The sequence below is a fragment of the Hibiscus syriacus genome, unplaced genomic scaffold (assembly GCF_006381635.1).
Source record: "Hibiscus syriacus cultivar Baekdansim isolate YM2019G1 unplaced genomic scaffold, ASM638163v2 tig00003041_pilon, whole genome shotgun sequence".
Classification (NCBI taxonomy): domain Eukaryota; kingdom Viridiplantae; phylum Streptophyta; class Magnoliopsida; order Malvales; family Malvaceae; genus Hibiscus; species Hibiscus syriacus.
The window spans coordinates 457,608-469,262 of NW_024061960.1; the positions used below are offsets into that span (position 1 = coordinate 457,608).

An 11,655-nucleotide genomic window follows, 5' to 3' on the forward strand; every position below is an offset into this window, starting at 1 on the left:
CGATATCTTCATTACAATAAGGAAAATTTGTTCTACAATCGGTGCATCATAGAAGTGCATCACCATACGAAAGGAATGAAACATTGTGGAAATGGCATATGCACAACGCTTCAATGATATCAACACCCACAACTGAAACAGGCTGCTCAGCCACCACAACATTCAAGCAGATGACGCTTATTTCACATTGCTTTATTCAAGCAGACGATAAGATGGCTTTGCAAGCAAATGATTAGCTCATGGCAATGAGAGGCCAAAGATTTCGCTCATGTCCAGTTCATTAGGCTGCATCCCATCAGGCGATTCCCAGTCAAAGCATTGGATTAGTTGAGCTAGAACTAGACGCACTGTTATCAAGGCTAATTGCATTTCAGGGCATCCACTACGACCTGATCCAAATGGGATGAGTTCAAAATCATGTCGTCGGGATCAATGTTACTACCAATGAATCTTTCCGGTAAGAATTCTTCAGCATTTTCCGACCATATACTCCGGTCTCGACCCATCGACCAAATATTCACCAAGATTCTCATTTCTTTGGCATGAAATATCCATCAACAACAATATCTTCCATGGACTCACGTGGAACTAAGAACGGACCAACTCCATGTAGCCTCGTACTTTCTTTCACAACCATATCTAAATATAACAATTTTGATTGATCTGATTCTTCAACAGGTCTATTCCTTCCAACCACGGCCTCTAACTCTTGTTGGAGACGAATCATCACTCGAGGATGCCTTAAGATTTAAGAAAATGCCCACTCGATGGCGACAGCTGTAGTATCAAATGAAGCTGCAATCATATCCAATAATATAGCCTTTACGTTGTTTCCTTCAAATATGTGGAGTTGATCTTCGTCGCGAGTGTTCATTGGTTGATTCAACATGGAAACCATCATATCAACGAAATCCTTGTGAGGTTTTCGACCCTCGAGATCGGTTCCTTGCAAATGTTCATCAATTATTTTCTCGACAATATCAAGCAACCTACTTGTCCTCTTAAGCCTTCGTCTTATTCCCTGAGGATGAATGTATAGAAGGGGATAGTCACCAACCCTAAGTTTAAATTAAAAATACTTTCCCTATTAAGTTTAACTCAGGAAAATTAAAAAGATGATTAGTTCATCATCACAGAGAATTCACCATTTTTTGGACAGGAAAAAGACAAACCTGAAGGTCGAGGAGCAAGATAAGGAATAAAATCTGAAATATTGAAGAGTCCATGGTGGTGCATGGTTTGATCAATTAGCGGCTTTAAGTTGAATCCATCATCCTTGGCTCGCCGATCCTTCCGCTAAGGTCCACCACCTCTCCCGCCACCGCTGACTTCTTTACGGATTCAACAAATGACCGTAGATGCGCCTTCCTTATTGGTGCAAAATCTTCAACTTTGGAAGCACTACGGAGACGCAAAGTACACCATTTCCGAACTGTTCACCAATAGTGACGCCAGACATAATAGTGATTATCCTGCAAGCGCTCCAACAAATGATTCACCAGAGAAAATTCACCCAAAAAAAACCAGAGAAAAAAGTCTCTAGGGTTTAATAAAATATTATAAAATCAAAACAATCCCAAAAATCAGTCCACAAGCCAGACTGTTATAGCCAAAAATCGTCTTTATTTGAATTTTACCAAAAATAGAAAAATCCCGAAAATCACTCTAAATTGAAATTCGAAATAAAATAAGCAATCTCCAAAAAAATCCGGCCTAAATCGGATTTAAATTGACTTCCTAATTGACAATTGAAATATTACCATAAATAGTAAAAAATATCTAAATCTAGTATTCGGAGGGGGAAAACGGCAGAATTTGAGGTTGAAGATTACCATAAATAGTAAAAAATATCTAAAAAATATCGAAAAGAGCTTTCCGGATTGGAGTCTTATGCGCAATTCTGACACCTGTAGCCAAAGTTATGGCCAAAAGACTGAAACATACTCAAAACGACCCCAATGAGGAACATGTCACAATCAATTCCCGCCTTTGCGCTGATCTGCCAATTCATGGTATCTCAGCGCCATCAAAGTGCAATCTGACAGCTCAGCATCATCTGTCTCGGATCCCCCTGCATCAGTCACCCCGGGTTGGAAAGAACTCGTCCTCGAGTTCAGAGTAGTGTCATCAGAATCCACAAAACAATGACTCAGGTGCTTCACATTAAAGACATCAGAAGTCTTCAAGTGGCTGGGAAGGTGCAACCTATAAGCACTATCATTGATCTTCTGCATGACCTCACAAGGTCCAATCTTCCGATCCTTAAGCTTATTATACTCACCAACAGGAAAACGATCACGAGTTAATACAGCCCAAACAAAATCACCAACATCAAAAAGTACCTGACGACGATGATTGTCGACCCGAGTCTTGTACTTGGTATTGCTCTCATGAATGGTTTGTTTCACTTGCTCATGGATACCTCGAAGATACTTTGCCATCTCATCTGCTTTAGGAATGAAATGACCTATACGTGGAATAGGGGCTAAGTCTAGCACCCCGGATGGGTTCTGACCATAGACAATCTCAAATGGGCTTAAACCTGTGGTTCTATTTTTTGATCTGTTGTAGGAAAATTCTGCCTGAGGCAATGCCAAATCCCACTGCTTCGACTTCGTTCCTGCCAAACACCTCAAGAAGTTTCCCAAACTTCGGTTCACCACCTCGGTCTGGCCATCCGTCTGGGGGTGGTAGGCGCTACTGAAATTCAACTGCGTTCCAAGTTTCCCCCACAGGATCTTCCAGAAATGACTGATGAACTTAGTATCATGATCTGAAGTGATGGATCGAGGAACACCATGTAAACGCACAATCTCCTTGAAATAGAGATGGGCAATCCGGTCAGCATCCATAGTCTTTCTGCAAGCTACAAAATGAGCCATCTTGGAAAACCTGTCAACCACAACAAAGATAGAATCCGAGGCCCTTTGGGTGCGGGGTAAGCCTAGTACAAAATCCATGCTGACATCGAACCAAGGAGCTTCAGGAACAGGTAAGGGAGTGTACAAGCCCGCATTGGTGAGAACTCCCTTAGACTGCTGGCACACATAACAACGGTCCACATAATGGGCCACATCACTAGTCAACTTGGGCCAATAAAAGTCAGAAGAGATAAGGGCCAAGGTCTTATCTCGGCCAAAGTGTCCCTCATTATGGAGTTCACTTATAATTTGCTGCCTCAATGAACAATCTGGAATGCACAATTGTAATCCACGAAACACATACCCATTATGCAAAACAAAATCATGACGGTGACCCTCAGTTACCTCCTGAAATATCCTTCCAAAGGAAGGATCAGCTGCATTCATATCTGTGAACGTCTCAAAGCCTACAACTTTAGTACTCATGGTGGTGAGAAGTAAGGTACGATGGCTCAGGGCATCTGCGACGCGGTTCAAACTCCCTGCTTGGTGCCTCAGCGTAAAAGTGAATTCTTGCAAGTATGCCACCCACTTGGCATGACGTCTACTCAGCTTGTGTTAGCCATTAATGTACTTCAAGGCTTCATGATCGGTAAACAGAATAAACTCCTTCTGTACTAGGTAGTGACGCCAATGCTTCAAGGATTGAACTATGGCATAGAACTCCAGATCATAAGTGGAATAATTTTTCTTTGATCCCGATAGTTTTTCACTGAAAAAAGAAACCGGACGACTTGCCTGACTCAGAACACCACCAATGCCAACGCTAGATGCATCACAATTTACCTCGAACACTTTGTCAAAATCTGGAAGTGCCAAAATTGGAGCCTCGATCATCTTCTGCTTGACCAGTTGAAAACTGGCCTCTGCCTCCTTAGACCACTGGAAATCACGCCCCTTGAGGCACTCTGTGATAGGGGCGATCAGAGTACTGAAATTTCTAATGAATCGGCGGTAAAAAGACGCCAAGCCATGGAAACTTCGGATGTCATGTAAGGTCTTTGGTCTGGGCCACTCCAAGACTGCATCTACCTTTGACTGATCTGCATGAACACCATCAGTAGACACAACAAAACCAAGAAAAGTCATAGAAGTAGTGAAGAAAGAACACTTCTTTTGATTGACAAACAAGCACTCCGTTTTCAGCATCTCAAAAACTGCACGAAGGTGATCGAAGTATGAAGTCCATGTCAGACTATAAACGAGGATATCATCGAAGTAAACTACAACAAATTTCCCCATAAAAGGCTGCAATACCTGATGCATAAATCTCATGAACGTACTGGCCGCATTGGATATCCCGAAAGGCATGACCATCCACTCATACAACCCTTGTGGCGTTTTAAACGCCGTCTTCCACTCATCTCCAGGTCTTATTCTGATTTGGTGGTAACCGCTCTTAAGGTAAATTTTTGAGAAGACCTTAGAACCAGATAGTTGATCCAACATATCATCTAGACGGGGAATTGGAAACTGGTACTTAACTGTAATTCTGTTGATCGCTCGGCTGTCAACACACATACGCCAAGAACCATCTTTCTTTGGCACTAGCAGAGCAGGGACTGCACATGGGCTCATACTCTCTCGGATATAGCCCCTCTCCAACAACTCTTCCACCTGTCGCTACAACTCTTCAGCCTCCTTGGGACTGAGGCGATATGCTGGTCAATTTGGAAAACTTGACCCAGGAACAAGGTCAATTTGATGCTGAATATCCCTCATAGGTGGTAGCCCAGGAGGAAGATCCTCTGGCATCAAGTTAGAGAATTCTGCAAGCAGCCGCTGCACTTCTACTGGTAAATCTGCATCTACGTCTACTGCATTGTTCTCGCAAGGTAGTAAGGCATAGACCACGTCGCCATGCTCAATCTCATCTAAAAACCTGGACATAGAAAGAAGAGTAGTATTATGGGTTACTGGGGTAGGAGTGAGTCCTTCCCGCCGGGGTGCCAACACAATCTTTTTTCCATTGATGCTAAGGGAATATGTATTCTTCCGTCCATCATGAATGACACTGCGATCATACTGCCAGGGTCGACCCAACAATATATGACACGCATCCATAGACACAACATCAAACCAGACATTATCAAAATATTTTCTACCAATTGAAAAAGACACGAGGCATCGCCTATCAACTGTTACCTCACTGCCTTTATTTAGCCATGACAGCTTGTATGGCTTAAGATGACGGTCCGTTTTCAATTGTAATTTCTGGACAACCTCCTCGGATACTTCATTCTCACAACTGCCGCTGTCAATGATCATTTTGCAGACTTTATCTGCAACTGTGCAAGTCGTATGGAAAATATTGGTTCTCAACCAATCGTCCTCTGAATCGCCCTTGGGAGTAAGTAGACTCTTGCGAACGACCAGAGTCTCATGACCATCTCCATACATCACATCATCAGTCTCATCATCGTCATATATGGGTTCGCCAATCTCCTCAGTCTCGTCTTCCGTGTTTTCCTCAATCAACAAATTTTTGCCCTTTTGACTAGTAGGCTTGCTGCAATCAGTCGCCCTATGCCCTTGTTCACCACAACGAAAAACATCTAATAGTAGGGTTAGAATTACCCTGCGGTGGCTGTTGAGCAGGACGGGAATCTTGAGGACGAACTGGTCGACTGTTGTGATCATTCCTGATCACTGGTCTCCTGTTTTGTTGTTTTTCAACAGCAAGTGCACGCTGGTAAGCTTCCGAAACACTCCACAGTGAATGAATGCTGAGGACATCTTGTAAGGGCTGGCGTAAACCCCCCAAATACCGCGCCATCATTTGGTCCTCCGTCTCAGATAAATCGTTCCGGGCGACCAATTGGTAAAACTCCTCCGTGTAATCATCGACTGATCGTGCGCCCTGCCTCAACGCATGAAGTCACTGAAATAAGGTTTACGTGTAGCCAAAGGAAAGGAAGTGACCCTTCATCTTCTTTTTCATCTTCTCCCAATCAATGATCTTGGCCTTGCCCTGTCTTTCTCGTGAACGTCGCAACTGTTCCCACCACGCAGATGCTCTGCCCTTGAGTTTGATGGCGATCAGTTTCACTTTCACACGATCAGGGACTTCGTTATATTCAAAATACGCTCTACTTCATTAATTCAATCCATGAATCCCTCGGCCTGTAACGTACCAGAAAACTCAGGGAGATCGACCTGAAAACCGAGGTCTCCATGACGCTCTTCCCGACCACGGTGTTCCCGAAATAGAGCACGATTGTGATATGGGTTTTCGAAAGCAGAATTGGTATCGTGATCAGAGGCCTCACGATCCTCGAAATCCTGCGCTGCCAGGCGCTGGGTTAATTCTGCGACTTGCCTCTGTAAATCCGCAATCATCACATCCTGAACGTTGCGATCACGGCGTTGGGCTTCCTCATTCGAAACCTGCTCACGATGACCACGACCATGACCTCCAGCCATTGAAACTGGTGAAATTTCCCAGGAAGATGTTGAAGCTCTGACACCTGTAGCCAAAGTTATGTCCAAAAGACTGAAACATACTCAAAACGACCCCAATGAGGAACATGTCATAATTAATTCCCGCCTTTGCGTTGATCTGCCAATTCATGGTATCTCAGCGCTATCAAGGTGTAATCTGACAGCTCAGCATCATCTGTCTCGGATCCCCCTGCATCAAATAAGAACCGTACTGGGTAAAAGCCATGCCCTTGGAACCATTAGACAAGTATTATGAAGCTTGCATTTTAGGCCTGCTACCGAAAACAAGGTCATGGGTTCTGAGGAATAGTTCTGCTGCCGCAGGTGATGACACCACGATTGTTGGTATAGAGCCTAGCCTTAGTGACATTATGGGACCGTATCTTTTGGCTAGATGGTGAAGGCTTTGCTGTGGAAGCTTCTCAAGCATATGGATATTACCGATTATCGGTAGGGCGCAGGGACCCGGTGGTAGTTTTCGGCCATTTTTTTCGTGGTTTAGGTGGAATACGGTGGTGCAAAAAATGTAGAAGGAACATAGCGTTCCAACGAGAATCAACACCGAGGCTAAGGTTGGAGGCATTAATTTTCTCTTTTACTTTTCCGAGAAAAGTGAAATAATTTCTTCCCAATAATGAAGTTATTTATTTGTTTTCTTAGATAAAGTGACCAATAATTTTTGCCATTGAAAAGACGGAAGGCATTACCGTAGGGACGATGGCAATAATGCCTACTCTACTATTTTTAAATATTTAAAATATAAAATTAACAATATCAAATGATTATGCAATAGAATATAGATACTCTCACCTAGAGATGAGCACGGGCTGGAATTTGGGTTTCGACTCAATCTAATTTTATTAGGTAAGATTCGAGTTTATGATGAAAAATATTTAATATGGTTTAACTTGAAAAATAATATAATTATGCCTTATATATTTATGGATAATTGAAATAATACCTCTATCTAATTTATTTTTTAATTAAATCCCTATTTTATTGAATAAAAATAATATTTTTTATAAATATATTTGTTTTGGGTCAGATCAGTTCGGACTTGAGTTTTATCTCAAAAGGTGGTCAAGTTTTGAATAGGATGAAGTCACCCTAAACATGGGTTGAATATGATTTCAGGTGAAATGTTTATATTTTCAGGTCAAATCCGATTTACCAAAAGCCCGACCATTGCCCATTCCTACTCTCACTATTATCATGTAACCTTATTTTGTAGGAAAATAATAATAATAAAGAATTAAAGATAAGTCAAAGGATATGAGAATGGTTATAGAAATAAATTTGACTCGTCGGTTGTTGGTTGTTTAATCTTTTTGGTTTCGACCATCAAACCGAACAAATTCCCCAAAAAATGAATTAACTAAACTGTTTTCTTTGACCATTAACTGAATTGAACATTTTTTTAAACTTATGTAGAAAGTAACACATGTAAAAGAATTCCTCATTAATATTCAAGTCAACCAAATACTTTACAGCACTATCTTCATATACACACTAATGAAAGAATTAACCTGCTGACTAATTTAAAATTGAATGCTAATAAAACATAAACAGAAAACTTTAACAATCTAGCTGAATATTCTAAGCTATTCTCAACACCCCCTTGAGTTGGTAGTCTAAAGACATCTTTGACTCCTAACTTGGAGACTAAATATGCATGTTGATGTGCTCCTAAAGCTTTGGTCAAGATATCAACCAATTGTTTTGCTGATGAAACATAATATGCATGTATCACTCCTTGTATTTTCTCCCGAATGAAATGACAGTCTATTTCGATATGCTTTGTCTTTTCATGAAACACTAGGTTTGCTGTAATTTTTAATATTGCTTTGCTGTCACAGTAAAGCTTAGCTGATTGCAAGTCTTTCACTCCCAATTCCATCAATAACCCTCTCAACCATACAATTTCAGTTGCTTCCATTGCCATGCTTCTATATTCTGCATCAGCTAATGACCTTGCTAAGGTACTCTGCTTCTTTGACTTCCAAGTTTCCAAGTTTTACACAAAAACCAGTGATTGATCTCATGGTCATCAAGCAATATGCCCAATCAACATCACAGTAGGCTGTCAGTTGGCACGGTCTTGCAGAAGGCAACAAAATTCCTTTAAATTCGTTTATCATTTCAGCTTCATTACCAGTAATAAGCAAATCATCAATATATATAAGCATGATCACTATTCTAGTTCCCTTCCTTTTTGTAAAGAGTGAATAATCAAACTTACTTTGAACATACTCAACAGAAACCAAGGCTTCAGTTAATCTCATGTTCCACTGCCTGGAGGCTTGTTTGAGACCATAAATGGACTTTTACAACCTACAAATTGTATTCTCCTCTGGTTGCAGAATCACTCAAGCAGTTGCATTAAACTTCCTTAACTAAATTGTTTTGAAGAAAGACATTATATACATCTATCTGAAACAAAAGGCTAATGTTGCAAGGAGGCCAGAGCTAAAACAGTACGTACTGTGACTAACTTAGCAACAGGAGAGAAGGTTTCCACATAGTCCACTCCTTTTCGCTGGTTGTAACCCTTCACAACCAAACATGACTTATAACGCTCAACTTCATGATTAGACCGATAATTGACTTTGTTTACCCATTTACATCCAATGGGAACTTCCTCGCATGGGAAAGGTACCACATTCCATGTATTGTTTGACTCTAATGCTTAAATCTCCTCTTGTATTGCCTTGATCCATATAGGGTTTTAAATGACCTCATTATAAGTACGAGGTTCAAGTATAGAAGTGGAAGAAATAAATGACTGGGTATGTAAAGGAAGATGAGAATAAAAAATAGTATTGGAAATGGGATAATGTGTAATACCCCCAAAATTTGGTTAGGGACCAAAATGAATAAAATGAAAGTTTGGTGGCTAAAGTATAAACTTGGGAAAGTTTAAGGAAAAAAGGTAATTTTAAAAAGTATATATTTTTTCCTGTAAATGAATAGTTACCCTCAAGAAAAACGTTTTGGTGTCACTCAGATTTTTAGTATGGAGTTTGTGTTAAAAGCTATAAAGTGTGAAAGTTCAAAAAACATTGGATAATCAGATCGAATTGAAAATTCAAGAAATTTTCCTAGATGATAAAGCAAGGGAAAAATGTCTTTTTCATGCTTTAAAATGATAAGATTTAATGTGGACCATTGGATTTAAGTTGATTTCCATGTTAAATCTTAGCCATTGGATTAAAAAGGACAAGATTGTAATTTTGGAACTTCATAAGAGTAAAGTTTTAAACTACTAACTTTATGGTTTAATTTCATCTATTGGATGATAAATTTGATACGTGGAATGATTAGGATCATTGGATTTTAAGGTCATAATAGTCATTTTGGACTAAAATGATTTTTAAATTCATTTAGGTTATAAAAATCCAAAAAGGACTAAAAAAAGAAAGTTCAATATTTTTCTCCATCTTATGGGTTGCTTTCGTGACCTCCTTGGAATATCTAGACAACAATCATAATCGGGATCTAACTAGCAACAAAAGAAAGGAAAAAGATCAAGCTTAAAGCTCAGTGAGACTTATATTTTGACTTGTATAAAAAGTGTCAAGCTGAGTGCAATGCATACATAACATGATACATGGATGTTTTATATATCATTAGGAAGACTTGCGATGAGTATACCTTATTTATATTGACATGATATTTATGTCATTAATAATATATTTAACATGTTCTAAATATCTCAAAAAGTTAATATAAAATGCATTGATCACTATTTTATTTATGATGTTATGTCATGAATGTTATTTCGGGTACGAACTGCACAATGTTGAATTATGTTGATATGCAATGTCATGAATGAAATAAATATAGACTATATGCCCAAGTAGGTCATTGAGGGACAGTGGTATAGTTGGCATGCCATAGAGTCCAACAACAGGTTGCATAATTGATTTAGCACTATAATGTATATAAAGGACACTTACTGCATATGGTGGGCATGACCTTGTGTGCATTATGGTGGGCACGACCTTATGTGTATTAGCACTTCGTTACATATTTAACTCGTGTACCTAGGGTTTTCATAGGCTTATTTTTGAGATATGATTTATTGGTTAATAAATGATAAACAAGTGAAAAAGTTATGAACCTTTTGAATGAATGACAAGTATATTGGTAAGAAATTTTTATGTGGTTTATATAATGTTAATAGTTAGTAACATGATTGGAATACAGGTGAAGTGATCATAACGCATTGATTATTGTTATTTATTTATATTTATGTGTTGTATTGCATTGAGTATTTACATGATTTACTCACTAAGTGTATACTTAGCGTGTGATGATTCTCACGCGTAGGTAGAAATAAAAAATTAGAGTAAGGAGAATTTGATATCGTAGGATATCGTACCTATCAAGGATTATATCTCCAGAGATTATATCTCCAGTATCAGTAATGACATATTTATGATGCATTTTGATTTTCTAGTTGGCATGTGTATAGGTGTTAATGATATTTTGATATAAACTATGTTTAAAACAGATTTGTTATGGTTTACCTAATAATAGTTTTAATAAATAGTACATAGATTATGATAGTCATAAAAAATAGATTGTAGGTTAACGATACGTTAAAATTGCATATTTGGGAATTAAATATGAGTAAGACTGTTATATTTATTGGAATCAAAGCTACAAGTTTAGCCAATTCTGGACATGAGTCGGGTCTGTAGTGACTCGGGATTATATACATGCCATTAGGATATCATAATTACTGATATTTATTTATATATACTTTGATGCCTATTATTTAGTAATATTACTCCTTACCAAAGTTAGATTATTGTGACTTTAATAGATGTCATATCATCAGTAATCTCGTCAAACACTGAGAAAAATACTCATGCACAGAGTGGGAGTAATGAGATAAATCAAAATCCGCCTCTTGCTCAGTAGAATATAGAACCACCTTCTCAAGATCAATAGAACATGCCTGTACAAGATTGAGGTTTATTTTTGCAGGCATTGGATGCTATCATAAATCGTCGAGCACCATTATCAGTTCCAAAGGAATTGAGGAAATGAAAGCTCCAAAATTTCGGGGTGATACCGATGGAAATCCAATGGCTTCTGATTACTAGTTGAATGATATAAAAATTATGCTGAGTAGTATTCCTTGTGATGATTAAGAAAAGCTAGAGGAAGTGCTTTTACTACACCATCATTTAAATGCAGTAATGGATTTTTTCAGAAAAATCCTGCAATGTTAGCATCTTCAATTAAAAAGGGATTTTCTCCAGGAAAATCAAAGCACACTTAGATA

The 11,655-nt window shown here is 38.9% G+C and overlaps 1 pseudogene; it reads right to left on the minus strand.

Moving 5' to 3' along the window:
• Nucleotides 1-192: 192 nt before the first annotated feature.
• Nucleotides 193-6,945, minus strand: LOC120167592 (annotated as a pseudogene).
• Between the last annotated feature and the right edge of the window lie 4,710 nt (nt 6,946-11,655).